Source organism: Triticum dicoccoides, chromosome 2A (genome assembly GCF_002162155.2).
Source record: "Triticum dicoccoides isolate Atlit2015 ecotype Zavitan chromosome 2A, WEW_v2.0, whole genome shotgun sequence".
Taxonomy (NCBI): domain Eukaryota; kingdom Viridiplantae; phylum Streptophyta; class Magnoliopsida; order Poales; family Poaceae; genus Triticum; species Triticum dicoccoides.
Window position 1 is genome coordinate 627592214 of NC_041382.1, and position 10382 is coordinate 627602595.

A 10382-nucleotide genomic window follows, 5' to 3' on the forward strand; every position below is an offset into this window, starting at 1 on the left:
TCATCCCCCGTATACATGCCTATTTGTTCCCCTTTACCATCTGCAGGGCTAACTGGTCACGACCACTACTCTTTATTTTCACTTTTTTGTCGCAGCTGAAGGCTTACGTCCAACACAACAATGGATGCAACCTGTTCGTGGGACTGTCGGAGACTTAGAAGTTCAATTCAACAAAGCTGCCAACATCTTTCCGTGCAAACGTACAAAAACTCAAACCGTCACCCCCATTTCGTTTTGGTGTCCTTTCTTTAAAGCATGGCAAAAAAATGTGTCGCCTCTGTTTTATATAGACCAATTTTTCACTGGGACAGAAATATTGCCTACAACGGCAAACTAAAGTAGCCTGTAATAGTAAACCATGTGTTGCAGAAATGCACACCATGCTGCCTGCATGGCAAAGCACAAGAAGATTGACTTGTTCCATTGGTCTAATTTTTGACAGATTTATAACTCAATCAGGGACGCAGCGTTTCGGTGCTCGGGCGCAGCTGCACCCGAAATCACTGGCGTCTGTTCCAGCCTGGGGATTCACGTAAATCACGCTGGCTCGTTTCCACCGATGCGGCGGAAAAGAAGGATATGACGCGTATACGTAGCAAACAGTAGCAGTTGGTGGGACCAGAACGTACTGGGTGGACGGGCCGAGAACGGTGGGTTTCCTGACCCGTGGACCAGAACGTTTACTTTTTTGGCACAGAACGTTCCTGTCAATCTGAGCCATCGCTAAACACAAAAAAAATGGACAGCGTTCTCGAACCCTGCCGCCGCCACGGACTGCACGGACGGTTCCGGCTAGCCGGCGATGGAAGATGTTGAGCTTGAGTTCTTGCTGCACGCAGTCGACCGGTGAGTCAACCATGCCCCCTTTGTAGATCTACTCCTACAATTTTCACGCCCACCACGGCACCACCAATCCCCACTCCCCGCCCAGACTGAACAGACGGCTGAACCTGGATCTGCCGCCTCACGATGTCCATGACTTGCAGTTGCAGGTTTCCCCTCCGGGACGAGTTAGCGGACAGCTTGGAGCATCCAGATCCGGTTCCTTTGGTGGTACTCCCGTGGCGTGATGACACAAGTGCTGAGCCTGCTGACTCGAATGCTGGTTCTGGATGCGGACAGCATGTTGGCGGCGCAGGCACGGGCTGGCCACTGGGCGACGGTAGACGGCGGCGGGAGGCTTCTCCGACACGTTCCGCGCAGTCCACTGACCATGTAAATCCGGAGGCGCCGGGCTGGACTAAAAGGTAAGGCCTGAAGATTATCCTGTGTTGGTCTGTCACTGTTTTTTGAATGCTGCTCTGTTGCCCCGCGCTGCTACATACGATTGCAGTAGAACCAAAAAATAGAATTGCTCGTTCATGTGCTGTATGCTAGGGATAAATAAGAAGTTCTGCTAGTCCGACATCAATTTGGAGCTGTGTTTCGTCCTGTTGATACTTACATAGACTGTTCTTGCTCTCAAAATTCAGGTTCGCTTTGGGAATGCACCGCCAGACAGAGCGCCGTGTCCATCTCTAGGATGAGTGCCTTATATCAGTCAATTCGTAAGTATGCAGAGGAACCGACGAAGAGTGTAGTTCGACCTGAAGAACGTATCTTTCTTCAGTTTACGAACGGCGTCAAGTAGATAAGATCATAAGAACATACTCACACCAGTTGAACTGTGGTATCATTTCAGTGCACCAGAGATGACAGAGCAGGGAGCGCCAACAGCATCCGAACAAGACGAGCTCGGCAAGAAGGACGACAGCCTCGCTGATGTGTTCGTTGAGCACATGCCTCCTTGTGGATGGGAGGCCTCCTCTCTGCGAGCCCGCGGCTACACTGGTGTGCAAAAAATGTCCCGCCGTTCCATGGACATGCCGAAGCACGCCATGGCCGTCGGCTTCCTCGTCATTGCTGTTCCACTCAAAGCAGAGCACACCGGTGTTGCCCCTGCTACCTATTAACATGGTCAGCATGCATGCAACCTACTCAAACTTTTTTTGTTTTTGAACAATCAACTTACTTGATCTAATTCCACATCATGACTTGGTTGCATGTTTATTTGTGAAAATTGATGGAAGGAAGCTAGGAAGGAGCAGACTCAGAAGAGGCCAGATGTACTTGCAGGTTGCATGTTGCATATTCTGTTACTAGGTTAGAGGTGAATTTCTTCACTGCTGATGTGTTTACAGACATCATAACATGGTTGTTCCCGTGGTGTCCCGAGAATTCAGAGTTTTGAGCTTGCATGTTGCGACAGATGTTTGTTACCAGTCTCATGCATTTCAATCAATAAATATTGTTGACAACAATGATATGTTACCTCTGAAAGTTGTACTGCTTAAGCTATGCAGTAGTCTTTCTCTTTGGGACCTCAAGATTAAGCAAAGAAATGGTAACCAATGGGCAAGGAAAATATAATATATGTAGTTTTTTTAACTGTTACAGTTTTAGTCTATAGACTATCTGACTGCTCTGTTAAAAAGCATAAGAAATGAGCATCTGTTATTTCCAAGCCATGGTTATTCATGTTTGCAAGCATTTACCTGACCCAAAGTGTTCAAATTACCATGGATATTCTTGCGGCATTGAGCACTAGCTACTCGGCAAGTTCCAAACTTCAGTTATAGCATGTTCCCAGATCATTTGGCTACTCAATTTCATGGTTTTGTGGTAGTAACAAAGTGATTATGACCACAACCATTCTGGTTTCATTCTAGTATTATGGAAAGTTGTGAATCTAGATACTGATAGATATAGCAATGGTCAGGCTCTCTTTACCCCCTCACCGTCTCCATTTTCAGCCTACGAGACCATGAAGTGCCCTCCTGAGCTATCTATGGCGAGATAAGAACGATCCTTGCTTCTTCATTAAATTCCCCCCAAAAAGTTATGATCCTGAGTTTTCAATTTTATGCAGGACTTGGTGAGGCAAGAACGATCAAATTCTAAACTATAATCTTGAAAGCAGGAAAACAGCAGATCTTTATGATTGCAAGTACATCCTTGCTTCTTCATTAAATTCCCAAAAAACTTGCAACATTTCTGGGCTTCTGTAACACAGTAGGTATGTACTCCTTGCTAGTGATCCTGTTGCCAAATTGTAATGTTTTTTTGGGCAATTAATCCGGAACATTACCTTGCATACACAACATGTATCTGAATTCCGGTACAGAACTGTATGTGCTTGCTTCTTCACTTACAAGCTAAAATAACTTCCAAATTAGTGGGTCTTCACTTTTCAGTAATTAAGTAGTTTCATACATGATTCATGCAGTAAGTTTTGTAATATCCAAACTCCATCCAGACTTGTAGGAAGGTTTTGTTGCTTCAACATTTTGTTTTTGCCGTGTAGCTACTTCTCGGTCCAGAACCTGAGGACTCTCTTCAGCTTTCTCATGTAGTGCATCAACTTTATATGAGTATCTCGCAGATTGAGACTGAAAAGCTTGTAGCTCAGTTAGTTGAGACATAAGTCAACAAGCGTTTGTAAGAATATGCTGTAGTCATTTCTAGAAAACTGGCTTAAGACCTATGAATTACAAATTCACTTGTACAGTAAGCACCACCATGTGCATGTTGTTTATTACCTTATTTAGGAGGAAGGTACTTACAAAGGACAGAAGTTCAATGCAATTTGCCACTTTTGTGGCTATGAAGCCTGACATCAAAGTTCGACTGCGATTACGCCTATGTAAGTTCAACCTCACTTATCATGTGCCATCTGGTAATTTTGCTTAATGAGTGGCCTAATGACATGTTCATTGTTTGGTTCCATGTACTCGGTCATGTATGATATCACATATTAGCTGCTGGTCTGAATGGCTACATGGTCAGTGTAAAAAAAAATAGAAGTCACGGTGGCAAGTAGAAATGTGGTGTTGCTCCTATTACAACGATTGCCAATGGATTACTATTTTTCTATGTTTTTAAGATAATGTTCCTTCAAGATTGTAGGGCGAGATGGACTTTTGAAGCGGCAATTATGCTAAAGGGCAGAGAAGAGAATGAAGGTTGAGGGTAAGGATGGATGGGGAGAAATATGCCACATTGTCTTCTTTTGCAAGATACTAAGAGAGAGTGATTAAAAAGACACGATGATTGCTGAGGAAAAAAGTGAAAGAGAGAATCAATATTCGTCGCTGTATGAATCGAAAGACGTTATGTTCAACACCTATTTCTGAATTAGAGCTCTATGATCATTTTTTTTATTCTATACCAACACATGGGTAGTCTGCTACTTGAATTGGGGACAATTCATTTACTCGCAAAAACTCTTAATCTTCATCATAAGATGGTAATTGCAACACAAACAAAAATACATTGATCCTCCTAATAGTGTGGAAAACAGGCTTAGCGGTACAGGGGGCCACCCTGGCATCGTGGCTTCGTTGTACATGGGCCGCACATACGAAGTACAGTACACAGCTTTAAGAAACTGATCGCCGGAGCCGAAACACATGGCCACCACAAAGAGCAGAACGAGGGCAGTAAGCATAAGATTAGTAGCTGCTAACAGGATAATGGCGTCGACGGCAAGGACTGAATAATCGGTGGATGGTTAGTCGCATGGACAATCTGAGCGGCATGGTTGGCTTGATGCACGCCACGCCGGCGATCTGCTAAGGAGATGGCCTTCTTTTTTTCTTTTTTTTTGCAGGAAATGGAGATGGCCTTCTCACATGGAAAAAGTCCATTTTAAACCTTAAACTCGTAGGGGTTCGGCGAAATGAACCCTCAAGTCAAAATCCCGGTCGATTGCACCCTAAACTATGCAATCCCGGTCTAAATCGAACCTTCGGATTGTTTGGATGGCCGGGATTAGCGTCATCCGCAGAGGACTCACACCTGCTCAACGCTGGGCTGGCCCGCTTTTTTTTTTTTTGTCAAGAAACAAAAATTCGCAAAGGCGCTACACCTTGCTCGCTGTTTAGCCGGCCCGCTTCATATTTTCCGTTAGAAAACAAAACATAAACTCACGGTGTGGCGCTGGTGTTGTTTGATCGATGCAACGGCAATCCCTGTGTGACGCTCGTTTTTTTTTTTGAGGGGTCCCTGTGCGACGCTCGTCTGCGTCAAGACGGTGTGGCTTCGCGAAGCTTCGCCTCGCAACAGCCCCGTTTGGGCCGGCCCAGACTTGTCCGCTGCTGCCTCTCTGTTATCTCTGTTTTCTGTTTCTGTTTCTTTTCCTTTTTCTGTTTCTTTTCTTTTTTCTGTTTCTGTTTATTTTTTTCCTATATTTTTATTTTTTATTTCTATTGTTTCGATTTCATTATAATATACAAAGTTCGTTGCATGTTACAAAAATGTTCATTGGTATATTAAGGAAATGTTCATGGTTCTTTACAAAAGTTCATCATCCATTACAAAACTGTTCAACATTTATTAGAAATTGTTCAATGAATATGTAATCACAGTGTTTTTGAAATTTATTAAGGTCATATTACACAAATGTTCAATGTGTATTAAAAAATTGTTCAACATATATTACATAATGTTCAATGCGTATTCAAAATTTGTTCAGAGGATATATTCGTATGTCTAAAAAAATATTCATGTTTAAAAAAAATTGTTCAGAATGTTTTTGTTCCATTTTTTGGTAACTTTTTAGAGAAATGTTTGGGATTTCAAAAAAATAGTTCTGTTTAAAAAAATCAATTTTAAAAATGTCGTGTGCTCTAATTTAAAAAATGTTTGTGTTTTCATAAAAAATCAGGAGTTTAAAAGTTATTCCCGTTAAAAATTATTTGCAAATTTTCAGAAACGTTCATGTTTTAAAATTTTGTTTGGGAGTTTTAAAAAATGTGCATGTCCCAAAAGTTTATTTGAATTTTCCAAATTTATTATGGTAAATCTGTTCACGAATTTGAAAAGTGGTCGCTTTTCATAAAACACTCAAGTTCTTTTAAAATGTTTTGCATTTGAAATTTTAAAAAATATCCGAATATTTTTTATTTAAAAAATATTCGAATCTGGTGATGATTCTTATTGTTTTGTGCTTCTGGAAAACAAGTTTGCTCACCCGCAAAAAAAGAAAAAGAAAAACAAATTTGCTTGCTAGCTCAACTGGTTGCAACCGCACCTGTAGCTGCAAGCTCGCGCGAGTTCCGCTTTTGCGTACTTTTTTTTTTAGCAAAACAGGAAGCCCGTATTTTTTTCAACTTATACAACCGCAACTGGTATTACTTGATTTGGTGTTGGTTCGTAACTTGTCAAGCCCGTATTTATTTTTAGCGTTACACAAGCTCGCTCGAGTTCCGCATGTGCGTACTTTTTTTTGAGCAAACAGAAAAACAAATGGGCTGACGCCATGGTAAACATTGGCGCTCCTTGGCCCACCAGCCAGACAAATCCCGGTTGACACTTGCCAGGGTTTAATTTAGACCGGGATTGTATAGTTTAAAGTGCAATCGACCGGGATTTTGACTTCAGGGTTCATTTCGCCGAACCTCTACGAATTTAGGGTTTAAAATAGACTTTTTCCCTTCTCACATACGCCTCCTGGGATTCCAAGAATCGACACTAGCGGGACTGGGAAGTGGAAAATCAGCACGAAAACATTTTAAAGGAAGTGAATTAACGAGATTTAAACAAGGACAAAGATCAATTTCAGATCTATTTACATCATATCGCCTGCGCTTGTCGAACCGGTTTTCAGCCTTGTCTCCCGTACTTGCTACGTTAGTCAGGGCCAAGTCGCCGCAAAATGGGCAAGGGATGAAATCTCTTGACCCTGTTAACGCGGCCGTGTGATGCAGCCGGCTCGGGTTGGCACAGAATAATGCGTGAGCCGTTGCCACATCAGCTGATCCGTTCTCTCTCGCCGCAATTAATGCGCACATGCACTGGTTTTATTTGGGATCGATACGTCGGCTATACAGCGAGAAATACAATGACGGGCACGCATCCACACACCAACCAACGGGTATGATTTCGAGATCAGCTGAGCCTGGGCTCCGAATCAAATATTCCCTCAATCAGTTCTAAACAAAAAATATGTTGTTCAACTACAACATGACCACTTGCTAAATCCTAGATGTTATCAATAAACAATAACGCTAGATTGATTGTGCAGTTTACAGAATTGGTGAAATTTGCACTCCATCTTCCAATATCCGAAGTGGTCAAGTTTAATTAATTAGAGCTGGGTAAAGAAGGTATGTGACCTAGAAATTCAAACACTAAGTCTGGCTGACACAACTCCTTTCACTTGCGGTCATGCCGATTTCGTAGGTCTGGAGTTGTCAGTTCTGGCTGAACTTTGTTTTTTGTGTTCCTGCATACACCGACCAAGTGCCTCAATGCGGTCATGCTGATTTCTTGCACCAGGTGAGCCCGACCAAGCGGAGCTAGCCAGATATGGAGTTCTCATTGCCGCCATCCTCCGTTGCCCATCAGGCCTGGCCTTTCATAGGTGTGTGTACTGCATGTTTTCATTTTCAGGTCTGGCACCAATCTGCAGAGGAGCTTGCCAGATTTGGAGTTGTTGCCACTAACCTATGTTGCCGCCTTCTGTAGGTGTGTACTCCAGATCATGTCGCGTCGCTGTTCTGCAGGGCCGGCCGTCCGGCTCAGGCCGGCCGGCCCTCTCCGGCTCTTCCACTCTCTCTCGGTCTCTCCCCTCCCCTCCAGCCGTCTCTCTCGGCCTCTCCCTCCCCTGCAGCAGCAGCAGCAGGGCGCTGGGCGGAGGAGAGACCGAGAGGGCCGGAGGCGGAAGGGAGAGTCGGAGCCCAAGGGCAGGGGAGGGAGAGCCCGAGAGAGCCGGCCGAAGGGAAGGGGAGGGACTGAGGGAGAGTGGAGGCGTGGGCAGCCGCCGGCGCGAAGAAGCCTCCTGCAGCGTGCCCTCTCCCCCTTCTATGTCACTGGATAAGATATAAGAAAGGAGCGCGGGGTTGAATTCTAAAAATTCAGGGGTTAATGTATAAAACCGAATCGTTTTTTCAGAATACCACTTAAAGAGGGACTGCGGGTTTAATTTTACAAAACATAAGGACTTTTTGTAAAATGTGCAATGACGGACGACCAGAAGCATTAGCTGCTTTATTAGTAGGGAAAGAAAAGATATAGCTGGTTTTGTGTGTGTGTGTGTGTGTGTGTGTGTGTGTTAGTTTCAAACGTAAAATATACATATTTGGTATGGTATTTTTTTTTTGTTAATTTGTCTCTATGCATGAATTTGTCCATGCTATGTTAGGAAATTCGAATGAGTGACTTGTGTGGTTTGGTCCTTAAATAGAATGTTTTTTTAACGTTCTCTCCAGAAAAAAAGCTCTTGGGAAAAATATTTTTAGATTTTTTTTAGGCATTATTCGCAAAAAAAAGGATGAATTATTTTTGGATAGATAAACATGAAACGAAACGATAGACGGATCAGACCGTGCACTTGGATGGACGCAAAACGAACGTGTTGCATTACTATCAATCCACGAACACTCAAAACAAAAACAGTCAACACAAGCGGTGTCTCCTCTTAGCTTTCACCTCGGGGATATGGCTGGAGAAAAATAATAATGGGGACTAGGGGTTGTGACGGATGGAAAATGTAGAATTTTTTTTTTTTGAGGGGCATGGAAAATGTAGAATTAGCTTGAAGAGTCCGCACGTTCGATTGGGTCTTGTGGGCCTTCGATCTCTAAGGCCCGGTTAGGCAGACGACGTCTAACTCGCGAGACCTCCTATATGGCGTGTGGGGCGCCCTTAGTCGCGGCAGCGCGCACCCCCGCACGCCCTAAAAAAAATATGGCGCGTGGAGCGCCCCGAGTCGCGGCAGAGCGCACCCCCGCGCGCCCTTTTGGTCTGGCCCATGCGCGGGGCAGACGCCCCCGTTGTTTTAATTTTTGTTTTGTACTATTCCATTTTTATTTTCTGTTTTTATTTTATTCCATATTACAATAATTAGGCATTGGTTCTAAAATTAAAAACATTGTGAATTGTCATAAAAACAATTTTTTAACTCAAAACAAATTGTGATTCAAAAGGAAGAACATTTTTAAAGTTTCAAGGAACATTTTTTTATTTTGATGAAAAACATTTATGAGCATGTTTAATAAGTATGATTTTTTTATATTTTATGAACAATTTTTTAACTTGATGAACAAAATTTGTAATCAAGAACATATTTTGAAAAATGGATGAAATTTTTTTGACACTAATGAACAAATTCTGAGTTTGATGGACATTTTTTTCAAAATGATGAGCATAATTCGAATTTAATGAATATTTTTTTAGGTCGGTGAACATTTTTTCAATCTAATGAACAAAAAAAGTTGAATTCAATGAACATTTTTTTGAATTTGGGTGAACATTTTTTAAATCTGATGAACAAAAAGTTGAATTCGATGAAATTTTTTGAATTGCTGACTTTTTTTATATTGATGAACATTTTTTGAATTCGATGAACAAAAAAGTGTTTGTAAATTTGAAAAATAAAATTCACGAAAAAAGTGAAAAAGTAAAGAGGAAAAAAGAGGAAAGAAAAAGGAAAACATACAAGAAAAAGAAAAAATGAAAAGAGAAAAAAGAAAAACCATGGGGACCTCGGCCCCACATGGGACGGCCCAAAAGGCGCGCAGGTGAGCTGGGGGTTGCGCACCACGATGCTAGGGGGCGCCCTACGCACCATGTAGGATCCGTCCTAACTCGCCGAAATCACTAATTGAGGAGTACTCATTGCAAAAATCACTCCCACCTTTCCCGGATTATGACAAGTGGCACGGTGCGCCACTTGTCGCACCTGAGAGTTTTTTTCCTAGATCCATTTATTCAAAACGTTTTATCTCTTAAATCGTGTGTCCAAATTTCGAGCCATTTTCACCGTTGGATTCCTCGCGTCGAGATCTTCAAAACTAGATCCCATGTTGATAGGTTTTGATGAAAAAAAATCACGAAAAAACCAGACGTAAAAAACCAAACCGAGAGCATGGATTTTTTTTCCCTTTCGGAGGCACGCCCGTGCCTCTCGCGAAATCACAACCGTGCCACTCGCGGAAGCAAAACCATGCCTGGCGTGGAAGAAAAAAATAGAAACACATTTTTTTGCCGTTTCAGAGAGGCACGGCCGTGCCTATCGCGGAAGCACAACCGTGCCTCTCGCGGAAGCAAAACCGTGCCTCTTGCAGGAAAAAAAATAGAAAGCACGTTTTTTTCGTTTCCGAGAGGCACGACCATGACTCTCGCGAAAGCACAACTGTGCCTCTCACGAATGAAAAAAAACAGAAAACATGTTTTTTTCGTTTCCGAGAGGCATGTCTTTGACTCTCGCGGAAGCAAAACCGTGCCTCTCGCGGAAGGAAAAACAAAAAAGGCGTTATTTTTTCGTTTCCGAGAGGCACGACCGTGACTCTGGCAAAATCAAAACCGTGCCTCTCGCGGAAGCAAAACCGTGACTCTCATGA

The 10382-nt window shown here is 42.8% G+C and overlaps 2 long non-coding RNA genes across 15 annotated transcripts in view; both read left to right on the top strand.

The window, feature by feature from the left end:
* Positions 1 to 8043, top strand: part of LOC119355852 — a 9659-nt gene extending 1616 nt beyond the window's left edge. The window contains exons 2-5 of one of the 2 annotated variants that reach the window (XR_005171717.1): positions 96 to 200; positions 7064 to 7145; positions 7318 to 7402; positions 7507 to 8043. This is a non-coding gene — a long non-coding RNA (uncharacterized LOC119355852). Of the gene's footprint in view, positions 1 to 7; positions 201 to 7063; positions 7146 to 7317; positions 7403 to 7506 lie in introns of those variants that run through there. The other variant, XR_005171716.1, reaches the window with a different exon arrangement.
* On the top strand, positions 707 to 4199 carry LOC119355851. 13 transcript variants are annotated; one of them, XR_005171708.1, is made up of 6 exons: positions 707 to 846; positions 987 to 1247; positions 1473 to 1547; positions 1682 to 1956; positions 2070 to 3682; positions 3798 to 4199. It is a non-coding gene; the product is annotated as an uncharacterized LOC119355851 (long non-coding RNA). The 13 variants fall into 13 exon arrangements; XR_005171713.1 differs by having other exon boundaries at positions 3939 to 4199; XR_005171710.1 differs by having other exon boundaries at positions 3946 to 4199.
* Positions 8044 to 10382: the final 2339 nt, after the last annotated feature.